Here is a 16,028-nt window from a genome sequence, read left to right on the forward strand (position 1 = left end):
CTTTTGGATCACTGAAAAAATAGTGTCTGAACAAGAATAACGGGGCCCCTTGCTTTGGGGAAGGATCATCATTTGGTGGTGTGCCATATGCTTTGTATGCAGAGTCTCAAGTTGAAACTCTATGGCACCTCCACCTGAAAAAGGATTGGGCCACAGAGAGCTGCTGCCAGCCAGAGTAGACTTAATTAATGAATTGTGGGGTTGGAAGGGATCACGAGGGTCATCTAGTCCAACCCCCTGCAATGTAGGAATCCAAACTGGGGGAGGTCAGAAATTCATTCTGACCTGGTCGAAGGCAGCTTTTGATTTCCTGACAACTCTCTCCATGAGGCAACATGCCTGCACACCTGCAAGGTCCGCCCCTTCAGAAGTTGGACTCCCAAGCCCCATCATCTCCAGCTCCGGACCGTGGTCAAGATCACAGGCCGTGTGTGGAGCCAAAGTTTGACTGCGTGAGCCTTGTGTGTTGCCTCAGCCAGTCCAACTGTCTCCTTGCAGTGGGAAGTGCCGTGTGCCAGCATGGTGTGAGCCAATCCTCTGGAGAGGAGGCAGCGTGAATCAGCTCAGCTACCGAAGCCACATGGAATTGAAAAGGAGCTCCCTCTTCCTCACAGGGGTAACCCCTGCCCTGGCCAGGGCTATCGTCTATTCAGGGTTTTTAGTTGCCTGCCATGTGGCACCTCCTCGAATCTGGGCAGGCCCTGACCAACAACCAGGCCCCTTTCCACAGAGCTCCTCCTTGGCCAAGGACTTCCGGTGCAAGGAGTGGGCAGGTTTTGGCTCTGTTAAATCCCTAGGCTTCCATTCCCCACTCTTCTGAGTACACGCTGCTCCTGCAGGCATGGCAGACCACATGGGCTGAACTGTATACCTTAACCGTTGGCTCCATTCATCCAATGGAGCTTCTGTGGTACTTGGCTTGGAGCATTTGGCTTCAGCCCATTGGCTCTGGAAGTCACAGCCGCTGCCATCCTGGGGAAGCTCTCAGAGTTACAGTGCTTGCCTCTTTCAAGGCTGGGAACAGGGGGGTGCGTCAGGCCTTTCTGCTCTTAACTCATGCCCCCCCTTTAGTCCATAGCCCCAACAAATGTGCTCTGCCCCCCCCCCCATAGGTGAAGGTTGTGGAGGGTATTGTTCAGTTGATGGACAGGATGGAGAACAAATTCCTTCCCTCCCTGGAGGGAGGTAAAGACGAATAGGATCCTCTCCAACCCCTTAAAGAGGGTTTGCTGCAAAAAGACCAGGGGGGAAAGAAGCCCTTGGCCCATCTAGCTCATTCTTGATTTCCAGGGGATCTCTTTCTTTTTTTTATAAATTTTTATTAGGGTTTTTACAATATTACAAAAGGAAAAAGGAAAAATACAAAATAAAAACAGTTAAAAACAATCAAACTTTCATCACTTATCTTTCATTTACTTGTTTCCCGGACCTCCTCATACCTCCCTTTTTTGTATTCCAGTTCAATTTATTAGTTCAGCAGTTTCTTTCCCTCTTTATTTTACCCTGATCTTTAATCTTAAATTGTTATAACATTAAATTTTTACTTTTAAAAAACAATTTTTTCATATTCTTTTAAACCATTACAGCTAGAAACCACTTAATTTCAATCCACCATCATTCTAACATTCATTAATTTTGCAATATTTCTGTAGGTAGTCTTTAAATTTCTTCCAGTCTTCTTCCACCAACTCTTCTCCCTGGTCTCGGATTCTGCCAGTCATTTCCGCCAATTCCATGTAGTCCATCACCTTCATCTGCCATTCTTCCAGAGTGGGTATGTCTTGTGTCTTCCAGTACTTTGCAATAAGTATTCTTGCTGCTGTTGTAGCGTACATAAAGAAAGTTCTATCCTTCTTTAACACCGATTGGCCGACTATGCCCAGGAGAAAGGCCTCTGGTTTCTTCAGGAAGGTATATTTAAATACCTTTTTCAATTCATTATATATCGTCTCCCAGAAAGCCTTAATCCTTGGGCACGTCCACCAAAGGTGAAAGAATGTACCTTCAGTTTCTTTACATTTCCAACATTTATTATCGGGCAGGTGATAGATTTTTGCAAGCTTGAGTGGGGTCACGTACCACCTGTATATCATTTTCATAATATTCTCTCTTAGGGCATTGCATGCCATAAATTTCATACCTGTGGTCCATAACTGTTCCCAGTCAGCCATCATTATGTTATGTCCAACATCTTGTGCCCATTTAATCATAGCCGATTTAACCATTTCATCCTGAGTATTCCATTTCAACAGCAAGTTATACATCTTTGACAAAATCTTAGTTTTGGGTTCTAACAGTTTCTAATTTTGATTTTTCCACCTGGAAGCCAATTTTCTTGTCCAATATTATATGCCTCCATTATCTGATAATAATGAAGCCAGTCTCGCACTTTGTTCTTTAGTTTCTCAAAACTCTGCAATTTCAGTCTGTCTCACTCTTGTTCCAAAATTTCCCAATATTTCGGCCATTTAATCTCCATATTGAGCTTTTTCTGAGCTTTCGCTTCCATCGGTGACAGCCACCTTGGGGTTTTATTTTCCAATAAGTCCTTATATCTTATCCAAACATTAAACAATGCTTTTCTAACAATATGGTTTTTAAATGCTTTATGCGCTTTGACCTTGTCATACCACAGATATGCATGCCATCCCAATACGTTATTAAAACCTTCCAAATCCAAAATATCTGTGTTTTCAAGAAGTAGCCATTCTTTCAACCAGCAAAAAGCTGCTGATTCATAGTAAAGTTTAAAGTCTGGCAGGGCAAATCCACCTCTTTCCTTTGCATCTGTTAATATTTTAAATTTTATTCTAGGCTTCTTGCCCTGCCAGACAAATCTAGAAATATCTCTCTGCCACTTCTTGAAACAGTCCATTTTGTCCACAATTTGCAATGCCTGAAACAGAAACAACATTCTAGGCAATACATTCATTTTTATCGCAGCAATACGGCCCAGCAGTGAAAGCTTCAAATTTGACCATATTTCTAAATCTTTTTTCACTTCAACCCAGCATTTTTCATAGTTGTCTTTAAATAAATTCCCATTTTTTGCTGTCATGTTGATCCCCAAGTATTTGACTTTCTTAACCACTGTTAAACCTGTCACATTCTGAAACCTCTCTCTCTCAATTGGTGTTAAATTTTTCTCTAAAACCTTGGTTTTTGACTTATTCAGTTTAAACCCTGCAACCTGACCAAATTCTTGAATCAATTCTAAAACCCTTTTAGTACTAGATTCTGGCTCCTGTAACGTCAATACTAAGTCATCTGCAAATGCTCTCAATTTGTACTGTTTGGCTCCGACCTGTATACCTTTAACCAACTGGTCCCTTCTAATCATATTCAGCAAAACCTCCAGGACCGATATAAAAAGCAGTGGGGATATTGGGCAACCTTGTCATGTCCCTTTTTCTATCTTAAATTCTTCCGTCACCACGTTATTTACAATTAATTTAGCCTTTTGCTCTGAATATATTGCACTTATACCGTTTTCAAAACCTTGGCCTACCCCCATACCCTGTAAGTTCTTTTTCATAAAAGTCCAAGAAGTGTTGTCAAAAGCTTTCTCCGCGTCCACAAATATTAAAACTGCCTTAGTGTTTATATTCACTTGTAGTTTTTCTAGAATATTAATTATGTTTCTCACATTGTCAGATAAATGTCTTCCTGGGAGGAAGCCTGCTTGGTCTTTATGTATCTCTTCCACTAACACTCTTTTTAGTCAAAACAAAAAAAATTTTTCCTTCCAGTAGCACCTTAAAGACCAACTAAGTTAGTTCTTGGTATGAGCTTTCGTGTGCATGCACACTTCTTCAGATACACTGAAACAGAAGTTGCCAGATCCCTCTATATAGTGAGAAGGTGGGGAGGGGTATTACTCAGAAGGGTGGTGGGAATGGGTGATTGGCAGATAGCTGTGATGAGCCTGTTGACGACTCTTAACGACTGCAATAGGTCTTACAGGAAAAAGCAAGGGATGAGAAGGTGAAAAATGGCTTTGTCATGTATAATGAGATAAGAATCCAATGTCTTTGTTCAGACCAGGTCTCTCCATGGTTTTAAGTTTGGTAATGAGTTGCAATTCAGCAGCTTCTCTTTCCAGTCTATTTCTGAAATTCCTTTGTAGTAAAACAGCTACTTTGAGATCTTGTATAGAATGCCCTGGGAGATTGAAGTGTTCTCCTACTGGTTTCTCTGTCTTGTGATTCTTGATGTCCGATTTATGTCCGTTTATTCTTTGGCGTAAGGTTTGGCCTGTTTGTCCAATATAGAGAGCTGAAGGACACTGTTGGCATTTGATGGCATATACAATGTTAGACGATGAGCAATTAAATAGTCCCGAGATGGTATGCGTGATGTTGTTGGGGCCAGTAATGGTAACTTAGTTGGTCTTTAAGGTGCTACTGGAAGGGAAAAAAAATTTTGTTTTGACTATGGCAGACCAACACGGCTACCTTTCTGTAACTCTTTTTAGTCTTTTAGCCAAGATATCTGCAAAAATGTTGTAATCCACATTAAGCAGTGATATGGGTCGGTAGTTCTTAAGCTGCGTCTTTTCAGTCTCTATTTTCAGTACAAGTGTGATATATGCTTCTTTCCACGACTCTGGTGCCCTTTCCCCCTCCATTATTTCGTTACAGACCTCTTTCAAAGGTTGTACTAGCCATTCTTTTAAAGATCTGTAGTATCTAGAAGTCAGTCCATCCGGTCCTGGGGATTTACCCAATTGCATATTCTGAATGGCACCTTCTATCTCCTGTTCAGTTATTTTATAGTTCAACATTAATTTATTTTCTTGAGAGATTTTTTGTAGTCCATTTGTTTTCAAAAATCAGTCTACGTCAGTTTCTTTCTGTGGCCCTTGTGTATATAGTTGTTTAAAGTACCTCTGGAAGCAATTTCTAATCTCAGCTGGGTTCTGTATGTTCCTTCCTTCCACTTCTAAATTTGTAACTGTATTTAATTTTTGTCTTTTTTTCATTTGCCAAGCCAACAGTTTCCCACATTTATTAGCTGACACAAATGTCTTTTGTCTCATTTGTTTAATTTTCCATTCAATCTCTTGATTCATCATTTTCATAAATTGCACTTGATATAACTTTATTTCTCTCAAAATCTCTTGCGACTTGGGTTTTGCTCTCAATTTTTTTTCACTTTCCTTTATTTTCTCCAAAATGTTATCCTTCTTCTCATTCTGGATTCTCTTTTTTATTGCATTCTGTTGTATCAAGAACCCTCTCATAACAGCTTTACTAGCGTCCCAGATTACTCTTTTTTCCACATTGGTGCTCATATTTATCTCAAAATAGTCTCTCAAGGTTTTTTGGGCCTTCTTAAACACTTCTTCATCTCTAAATAAGGTGTCATTCATCCTCCATCTAAAGGAACCTGTTGGTGTTAATTTCATTTCCATCTTGACAGCATTATGGTCGGAGCAGGTTTTTGGGCAGATTTCCACTTTTCTTGTCTTTGGTGCCATTCCTCTAGTTACCCATATTTGGTCAATTCTAGTCCATGTCATTTTGGCTTCAGAAAAGAAGTGTGCTGGTCCCGGGGGGAAGGTTACTGTTACCGTAGTCAAAAGTTCAGTCCTGAGTCACTAGCCTGGAAATAGTTCACAAGGTGCGAGGCGAGGTCCGAAGCAGGGAGCCGGGCGGGGACGGGGACGCTCGAAGATCAGAAGCAGGAAGCCGGGCGGGGAACAGGAACGCTGGAAGGTCAGAAGCAGGAAGCCGGGCGGGGAACAGGAACACTGGAGAAACAGGACTGGATGCTGGCCGAAACAGCTCTTCAATGATGACGTTGCTCCCGCAACCTGGGACCGGGCTGACTGGCCTTTATCTTCTCTGAGGCCAGGGGCGGTCCCGGCCCCCAGGAGCCCCGCCTCTCCTGGCCTTAAGGCGAGCACCCCTCCTGGGAGAAACCAGTTCCCTTCGCCTCTCTGCCCTAAGCCTCTGCAGTTCAGGAGAGGCTGAAGGGTTACTGGGCCCAGGGGAAGACTCACCTGTAGGCACTGAGTCCTCAACCACCTCTGGGGCCAGAATGGATTCACCTGGTGCCTGCTCCTGAGGATCCGGCACAGGTGCAGGCTCCTCAGAATCAAGGCCCTGCCCCAGTTCAGCTGGCCCTGGAGGCGGGGACTCCTGTGCCGGCTGGGACTCCTCCGGTTCACTCTCAGAATCGGAATCCCAGGCCATCACAAGAAGGTTCCCTCTTTGGCCAAGGGGCTCTTTCTTCTCCAAATATCAACTAAATCCAAGTTGTCTGTCATCTCAAAGAAAGTTTTCGGTAGTCTATCATCCTTAGTGACTACCTGTCTTTGTGCCTTGTCCATATGTGTAGATACCACTCCATTCATGTCTCCCATCAAAATCACATTGTAATCCAAATAATCCATCAGGATCTCATGCAACTTCTTAAAAAAATCAGATTTCCCCTCATTTGGTGCGTAGACACCTACTATCAAAATTTTTTCTCCCTGTGTTTGAATTTCAATTGCCACAAATCTTCCTTGGTCGTCTTTAAAGATAAATTTCAGTAGTAATCTCTCCTTTGCATAAATCACTACCCCTCTTTTTTGACCTTGTCCGATGAAATAAACTCCTGACCAAGTCTTTTATTAATCAATAGTTTCCTGTGTAGCCTTGTTATATGTGTTTCTTGTAGACAAATCAAGTCCAATTGTTCCTTTTTTAATAAATGAAACACAGATCTCCTTTCCTGAGGGGAATTCAAACCATTACAATTCCAACTTAGTAGTTGCAGAGCCATGATGTAGTTACTATGCTTCTCCTCCAACTGCACCCAGTGCCTGTTCCTGCTCTGTTGGTGGTATCACCTTCTTCAGGCGGTCTTTTAATTCAGGAGGTAAATCTGGTGTATCTAAAGTTTCACTTACAAGTGCTCTTAACTCTCCTGCAACTTTCTTCTGCAGGTCTTCTCCGTGATCTCTCCAAAATTTGTCTTTGTCGTCCTCTGATCTTATTTTTATCTTCTTCCCTTTGTAGCCAAAGGACAGGCCTTGGGGGAATTCCCACCTGAAAAAGATTCCGTTACTTCTCAACAGGGCAGCTAAAACTCTATAATTGGACCTAAGGTCCAAAAGGTGTTTCGGAATATCCTTAAATATCTCCACTTTTGACTGATGTATTTCCAAGGTCTTCTGGAAGTGCAGACTCAAGATTTTGTCTCTCTCCTCTTTTGTTCGAAGGGTGATCAAACAGTCTCTCACCCTGTTCTTCCTCCCTCCTTTTCCAAGTCTAAAAGCACTCACTATCTTGAAACTATCCTTCTCCAAATCTGGATTCCAAAAGTCTGCAAATTCCTGTGTAAGAAATTCAATCAAATTATCTTTCTCCAATTCAGGTACCGCCCTGACCCTTAAATTTGCTTGCTTCTCCTTCAACTCAATCATAGACAATATTGATCTGTGGTCTTCAAGTTGTTTGTGTAACGGTGGTATCTTCTCTTCTACAACGGCGGCTGTAGCAGTTGCAATTTCTTTTGCCTCTTCAGCTGTCTTTCGTGTCTAAGTGGATTCCTGTAGTAATTTCTGAATAGTTTCTGTATTGGTATTTACCTTCTGTCCCAAATTATTAATGCTTGTAGTGTTTTGATTAATACTTGTAGTGTTTTGGTCAATTTTGCCCGATGCCTCGGCTACTTGTTTGCTTATTCTTTCCAAAGATTCATTAATTTTACCAAGTGCCTGGGCCAGGGCATCGTCAGCTGCCATACCTTTAGGTTTAGATTGTGCCAATGGAGTTGCTGTTGGTAAACCAGCAGGACCAGATGTCAAAGCTCTTCTTTGCAGCCCACCGTCTGTACGAAATACTCTGCCAGACCTTGTTGCTTGTACCAAGTCTATCTTGTCTTTCCCATCTGCCATAACCCTCGAGATAAAAGTCAAGGTCAGTCACACGCTCAGAGTCAGAGTTTGTTTTGAAATGGAAAATTCCCTTGGCCCAGCTGCTGTTGTGATAATTTCAAAGTTCCTCTAGGGGGACACAGTAGCAGTAACAGTCAAAAATGTCTTAAAGTAACTAACTTTTCCCTTTCGCCCCCCAGTCACAAAAGGACAACAGTTTCTATCTCAATTGTTTCCTGATACTTTGAAATCAGGAGAAGCCAGTCAGTAATATTGTGTCTTACTTGTATCTCAGACGCAGAGTTAACTGTCAAAAGAAAAGATACTTTCAGCAACAGCGCGTTTCTCAATACGGCATTTTCACTGTTCACTGGGAGCCCGTTCCAGGGTTTTGAGCAGTGGATTTTAGCTCCTCTTCCTCTCTCTTTTTGCAGGGAAATACAGTTCAGATCCTTTCCCCCCCCTCCTCCCTTGCAATCAAGGGGGGGGAAATCGCTTATTTGATGTTCGGATTATAATCCTTTACCAACGTCCTTTGAGGTTTCCGCTTACAAGTTCATTGCTTTACTCCATTTACAAGAACGGAAGGAAGACTTCCTGTTTATGCTTCTCCGCTTCAGTACCAAATAATTTTTAAAGTTCCTTTAGTTCTGAAATTAGCCTACTCACGGTTCGTTGTTTTACAGCCAAATTATTCCAAGAAGAAGGCAGCGCTCTCCGGCAACGGCTACGCGGCTTCACTCCACGGAAGAAGCAGACGACTCACAGCACCGCGCCACTTCCCCGCTCCGCTCCGGAGCCCTTAACCGGACTCCTTCGCCAATTGGGGGGGGGCGCAAAAGGTGCCCGCCGAGTCCCACGGTCACAGGCTTCACCCGCCTGTGATTTTTGAAGGGTCCCCGCTGCGCAGTAGCGGTGCAGACTCGATTTCCGCAGAGCCGGTCCCCTCCAAGTCAGAGGGAATCCGCCATTACCGATGGCGCCACCCCGGAAGTCCTGATTTCCGGGGGATCTCTCCCAGCCCTACCTGGAGATGCTGGGGATAGAACCTGGGACCTTTGCATGCAAGGCAGATGCCCTTCCACTGAGCGGCAGCCTCTTCCTCCTCCTCGCAGGCAAAGACTCCAGGGGTAGCCAGCGTGGTGCCCTCCAGATGCTGGACTACAACTCCCATCATCCCCAGCCAACATGGCCAGTGGCAAGTGCAGCAAGATCTGGAGAGCCCCACGTGGACCTGTTGCATGTGCAGTCCCCTAAATGAGAGCCCGGGGCCAAGGACAAACTTCCCCCTGGAGCACGTTTCCTTGCCTCTGCTGAAGGCAAGCACTCTCTTTCCTCCCCCCCCCCTTTTGCTCTGCAGTTTCCGCTTGAGAATGTGAAGTTCTGGCAGCTGCAGAAGGAGAAGTTCCAGATCACAAACAACGGTCAGGTCACCCTCCACTTCTCCTTTATCCCCAAGCTCAGTGACAGCCAGTATTGGAAGCCATGGCTTCGCACTGAGCCCTGCGAGGGATACTTGGAGCCCAGCGCGTCTCTCTCTGGAATCAGAGAACTGTAGAGTTGGAAAGGGACCCCAAGGGTCATCTAGGGAAGGCCTTCCTTTTCTCCTCCTCTTCCCAACCCTCCTCCCTCAAACCTTGGGAGTTTGGTAGAGCAGGGGAGGCTTAACATTTGTGGGCTGCATTGCCCCATGCTCAAGCCTCCAAGGGCCACACGTCAAAGCAGCTGAGCCCAAAGTGTAAAAGTGTGTGTGACCAGCTTTAAACAAACACACACACACACAAATGAATTGAAGCCAAACAATGCTGGAGGGTCCCAAAACACCTTTTGGCATCGCAGGGAACCAGTGAGAGCAGTCCGTCCAAAAATTACTTTTTTAAAAAAAAGAAGCGTATTTTTATGTTGTGGAGGCACAAAAATATCTTGGGGATCATATAGAACTAGCCAAACTTTTAAAAACTCAATGAAATGTAAACTAAAAAAGAAAGTTACATTGGGGGCGCAAAAATCCTTTCCCTTTTTATATTCTTTTGTTAGGATCACTTTCTCTCACCCCCCAGTATCCTGTCACCATCTTCTGTGCAGCTGCTGCTTTGGAGGACTAGAGAGGAAAGTGGGGTGGGGGTGGGAACTGAGTCGCTTCTTTTCCTAATTCTTGAAGTTAAGGTTTCCCCCATACACCTGTGAGAACAGGATGCTGTACTAGATGGGCCATTGGCCTGATCCAGCAGGCTCGCATGGTGTCCTTCTGTTCAATTCTTCACTGTCTTCACTTTTAATTTACAGACAAGCCAACTTGGCTGTGCCAAAGAGTGTATCTACCTGACCTCCTCCCGTTTTAGGTGAGACGGGGGACATTTCCCTGGATGTGTACGTCAGCAAGGAAGAGAAGATTGAGGCTACCTTTGTCCTTCACCTTGACCGTGGCAAGGACTATTTCCTCACCATCAGTGGGAGATAGCTACCAAGCTGCTTCGGGACCTCCTTGGAAGCCTTGTGCTGGATGAGGCAGCCGCTTGGCGAAGTTCCCGTCACCAGACTTATTGACCTGGTAGGGAAAGGGGTTGATTTACCTGGCAGGTTCATGTGCTGGATGTCTACCCTTCCCACTCTGCTTGCCTGCTTGAAAAACCGCTGCTCTTCCACTCAGAAATGTGGGGGCTGGGGGTCCTCCGCTGCATTCAGCTTCTGTAGCTGTGCATCCGCTTCCTGTGTGCCGTTCATGCCCTTTGTTTGCCTTGACTGAGTCATCCCAGGTTCTGGTCCTCCCACCTGCCCTTTCGCAGGGCCACTGAACCGTGTGCATTTCCCTGCCATCTGCCCAGATACGGTTCAGCCAACGGGCTGTTTCTTTCTCTTCTCAGGGCCTGTGCCATTAACACCCTGGGTTGTCTTTTGCTCTTGCCTTCCTCCTCTGATCTCAGGGAGAAGACAGCTTCCTAGAAAAGGTAACAGCTGGTTTGCTATCCTCTAGATGTTCTTGTAGCGGGCTCAAATCAGGTACAGGCAACGCCCCGTTTACACGGGGGTTGCGTTCCGAGGTACCGTGCGTTTAAATGAAATTGCGTATATTGGGGACAGCATTGGAAAAGCCTGCAAACACCCTCTAAACTTCCGGAAACCCTTTTGAAAGGCCTTTTGAAAACCAGCAGCCTCCCTGCAAAACTCCTTTCTCCAACTCTCCGCAGGCCTGAGAGGTCGGTGCCAAAGCTCCTGGGAGGGAGTCGAGATGCTGTTTCCATGCCGCTTTGCCGCTTTGGTGCTCTTGGGGGGGACATTTTTGCCCCTTCAAGTGCCCCTTCCAGCTTTGCGGCAGTGTGCATGTGCCTCGAAGGCACGTAAATGGAGTTGCCCTTGTCAACGATCAGCAGCTGCTCCATGCAGTGGCAGCTGGTCCCTTAGGGCAAACCAGGCACTACCCCACCAACCTGACTTTCCTCTCAGGCAACCCGCACCTGCCTGCCTTCTGACTCAAATCCAGTCCAGGTGGTGGCTCTAGCTCTCTGCTTTGGTCTCTTCCCTAGTCTCAACGTGGCCCTTGTAGAACTCGGCAGAGGAGAACGGAGACGAAACCAGAATTTGCCATCACTGCTTGTAACTGATTTTGCGCTGCTTGACTCTGGGTCCGCTTGCGATTGGCAGCACGGGAGGCAGAAAGCCCAGTCTCATGATGCAGGCGCCAGCCCCCTCTGGCCCCAAGAGCCAGTTTTCTCCTTGTCTCTGTGCTCAGCCACTGCTGCACAGGCTATGCCACTCTGGCTTACTCTTACCACCTGAGCACTGGCATTTGGGAAGCGGTAGTGGCTGCTTTGGGGTGGCTCAGGGAAATGTCACTCCTCTCAAAATCAGATCTACTTGGGTGTATTATCATAGCCACAAGGAGACAGTGGTGACTGTCAATTTGGACAGCTGTAGACATTTAGAACCATGGAGGATATGTTTATCAGTGGCTACCGGTCAGGGCTACTTCTTGCCACTATTATCACAAACCACATGCTTTTGATTACCAGTTGGCCATTGTGGGAACAAAATGCTGATCTAACCCAGCAAGGCTCCTGTGTTCTTTAGCATGCACCAGCTACTCTTGCACTAAGACTCTGATACAGTATGTGTCATTCCCCACACCAATGCGCTCTCTCTCTCTCTCTCTCTCTCTCCAGGGGTGGGGAGTATTGGCGGGGGGGAGAGGGGGGATGAACTGGTTCCTAATCAACAGCTGCCCTGGGGATGAGGGGATCAAATTCTCCATCCTTGCCAACTCCTTTTAGTGATGGGCTGCTTGCCACTGCTGTGCTCCTAAAGCTCTCTTGCTCCCCCCTCCTCTCTTTCTCTTTCTCTTGAATGTGGTAGCTTGAGATAGAACTAACCACCCTGAACATTTCTGGAGAGGAAGATGGGAAGGAGGCCGGAGGCATGGTTCACCAGCTGCTGTGTGCTGCATTGCCCAGACAAAGTCGTGGGCTGGGGCTCCAGCTGTTGCTCAGTTTCTACCACTGCCTCTGCATCGTGCTCTAGACAAGGGGTGATGAACATGTGACCCCATCATCTCATCATGCTGGCTGGGGCTGCAGCCCATCAACCTATGAAGACCCATCCATGTTCTGTTGCTGTTTTTATTACTTATTTCCTGCCCTTCACCCTAAGGTCCCAGGGCAGGTTCCAGCAATTTAAATAAAATGTTAGAAGAAGAGAAGTTTGGATTTGATATCCCGCTTTATCACTACCCGAAGGAGTCTCAAAGCGGCTAACATTCTCCTTTACCTTCCTCCCCAACAAACACTCTGTGAGGCGAGTGGGGCTGAGCGACTTCAGAGAAGTGTGACTGGCCCAAGGTCACCCAGCAGGTGCATGTGGAGGAGCGGAGACACGAACCCGGTTCCCCAGATTATGAGTCTATTGCTCTTAACCACTACACCACACTGGCTCTCTAGCCAAACCCCATGTCCACAGCTGCATATTCAGTAAGCTTTTGGGTGAACTGCACATCCGCAGTGGGAGGATTACGAGCTGCATATTAATAGGGGGAGGGGGAGCTTGGATTTGGGGTGCAAGCAATTTGTTTTTTGTTTCCCCACTTGAGATGCTTGCTGTGGCTAGGGCCGGGCGATATATTTTCAACTCAGCTTGAAGACGAGATAGTGAGACTGGTTTCATAATTTCTGACCTGGCAATATATTGCGAATCATGATGTGTGTGTGTACTATGCAAAAAACACCATGTGGGGGGAAACTGTGAAGCCAGACAATGCTTCTCTAGATTCCTGCAGCCCCTGTGGACTCTGCCGGTTCAGCTTTCCCCTGCCCTCCTGCAGGGGGCAGCAAAAATCACAATGCGGGGGAAACCGTGAAGCCAGCCAATGCCTCTACATAGCTCCATCTTATTTCAGACATCGCGATATATTGGTGTATTGCAATGTTTAGCTAGTGATATATCACCGTGTTGAAAGCCAGCTATCGCCCAGCCCTAGTTGTGGCCTCAGAGGGCAAGACTTGTCCACCCAGCTGGAGCAAGGAAAGAATGCATACAGGCACACATTCTGTCAGGCTCTCATGCCAGCCCCGCTTGTCACTGGACCTCCAGGAGAAGCAGTTTCTGGATATCGTACCCCAGGATGGTGATGACTCCACTGAGCGGCCAAGGAGATCTGGCTTTTGGTGGACCACCTCTTCAAGAATGCCTGCCACCAGGTGAGCTGAGGGGGACGGTACCATTGAAAGGATGGGTGTGGGCTGGAATCCAGTACCAGTTTTGGGGTGTGCAGGTTCCAAACGCCACAATTGATTTATATCTTAGCTACCGACTCGCTCTTACAAGCTCCTGCTGTGAGTATAGTGGGACCTTGGTGGAGCGGCAGCGGGTGGGACATCCAGCATACGGTCTTCCTTAGAGCGGCTCAGAAGAACCCAAGTGTTCCCAACCATTGTCTGTCTCTCCCTAGCAAAGCGGCTCTCTGAGACTCGCCACTAGAAGAAGCGGGGAATGATTTCACTCTCCCATTGCCCCAAATCAGGAGAAGGGTAGTAGGAATGCTACTGTGGAAAGCAGGCGGGATACAATTCTCAGCCCTTGTGCCAGCTCTCTTGGTGATGGGCTTCTCTCCATTGTGGCATTCCTTGCCCTCACATTATGCACCCCAGGGCTGGATTGTTCTGCATGCTATCCAGGAAGTACCTCATCCCTTCCGACCGCATGGGTGATACTCTGCTTCAGGAGGACCTCTTCCAGACCCCGGGCACGCAGGACGAGCTGCAGGAGATAACTGAGTGGCTGGACACCAGCATTCCTGAGACGATCCGTATCCTCTTTGGGGCACTTTGTTGGAGAGCAGGGCTGCTTGGTGGTTTTCTTTCGCTCTTGGCTGGAGTGGACCTGACTTTTATATACCTGGTGGCTTAGGTTCCTAGGCCAGCCCATCCTTAAGGCTCTGGGACACAGCACAATGAAATGCCCACAGTCAAGTCCAGTCATGCATCCAAACAGCTTCACAGCTTTAACCCCCATTTGAAAACATCAGCCTGGCTAGATAGAGCAGAGGTGGGGAATCTTGACAGGCCCGCAGGCCCCACATCTAGCATCATACGTGGTGTCAGGTGTGGAGACAGGTAAAGACATGGCTGCAAAGGAGCTTCAAGGGTGCGTTCAATTCTTCTTTGGCAAGCAGGGTTTGTTGACTGCACTTTTGGAGTTGACCACGAGTATTTGCTGTTTGGATTGAAACCATGCCTGCAGAAGGACATTTCCTCGGCAGATCAGCTTTGCAGGCAGCTTCGTCAAGAGGGGAGGTGTGGGATAATTACAGTGGGGTGGCTCAGTTGGTAGAGCGTGACACTCTTAATCTCAGGGCTGCGGGTTCAAAATGTGGGGTAATAAGCAAAGGATATTAGGTATACTAAAAACAACAAGACCGCCCATAAAATGTATGCTATTGCCATGCCAAAATGAGAGAAAATTAGTTGGAGGGAGGCAAGGGATGGGGCCACGGACCCCTGATTGGGAAAAGCGGAACTAGATGGTCCTCGGTGTCCCTTCCAACTCCACAATTCTATGATCCTGTGTCTTAAACACAAATCTTGAGGAATAGTGTGTGTGTGTTTCTGTTTGAACTTTCCCAGCCTTTGCTTTATTCTGATTTGCGCTTGCGTCCCTACTCCCCACGTGTAGAATTGCTATACCTTTGGATTTTCCTGGACATTCAAGCGTTTCCCACATGGACACTTGTTTCCAACGGCCAAATCCCGGCGGATGGCAACCCTACCCACTTGTGCCAGATTGCCTGGCATACATTACAAGCATCTAGTCACATAGATTCTCCAGAATCCCGGGGCTAGCCCACCTGACGGGAAGAGTCCGCGACCAGAAGGAGGAGGAGTACCAGGAAGAATGGACAAAATTCAAAGAGTATCTAGCTAAATATGTCAAGATAACCTAACTGGAAAAGCTTGCAAATATGAGATAGGCTTAGGATTTAAATATGTAAGGATAGGAATTAAGATGTTTCAAGCTAGATTAGAAAGAATGAAAGATGTGATCAAGTTTTTTTTTGTTTGTTTTTTTGAGAAGATTGATTTTGGAAAACTGTTAAAATGAAATACAATGAAATTCAACCAGGGGGATTTGAGGAAGTCACTTAACAATGTTATCAAGATTGGTTTAATTACAATTAGGATGTTTGTTTGTTTGTTTGTTTGTTTGTTTGTTTGTCTTAAAAAATTTTGGAAAATTAATTAAGAAAAACTGAAAAGAAAAACACCATAGATTATCCAGAATCCCAAGCAGCGACACTGTGAAACTTTCATAGGAATAAAAGGTAGGGGGGAAGGAGGCACAATGTCAAGCAGGCAACAGAATAAACCCCAGCACTGTGGGTCTAAAACCGGCCCCTGAATCTCTTGCTCCCCACTCTGCCCTTCTAACAAGAACATTTTTTTGCTTGCTGGATGGCTGTGTGCAACGAGAGCTCAGTCACTGAGGAAGGGCGCTGGCCCAGTGGGAGAAGTATGTGCTTGGCATGCAGGCGACCCAAAAATCCAGTTCTCGTGTTTTCTGTCGAAATGGCTAATTTAAAGGGGAATAGCAGGGTGCCTTCCACAGAGTCAGACCATTGAGCCGCCTAACTCCTTAAGGGAGGACCAGAGCTCGCTGGTGATGCAGGTCCCAGAAC

General features: G+C 46.3%; 1 pseudogene; it reads left to right on the top strand.

Moving 5' to 3' along the window:
• LOC128406107 (inositol polyphosphate 5-phosphatase OCRL-like) overlaps nucleotides 1-16,028 on the top strand; it is a 334,197-nt pseudogene that overhangs the window by 23,566 nt on the left and 294,603 nt on the right.

Source organism: Podarcis raffonei, chromosome W (genome assembly GCF_027172205.1).
Source record: "Podarcis raffonei isolate rPodRaf1 chromosome W, rPodRaf1.pri, whole genome shotgun sequence".
Lineage (NCBI taxonomy): Eukaryota > Metazoa > Chordata > Lepidosauria > Squamata > Lacertidae > Podarcis > Podarcis raffonei.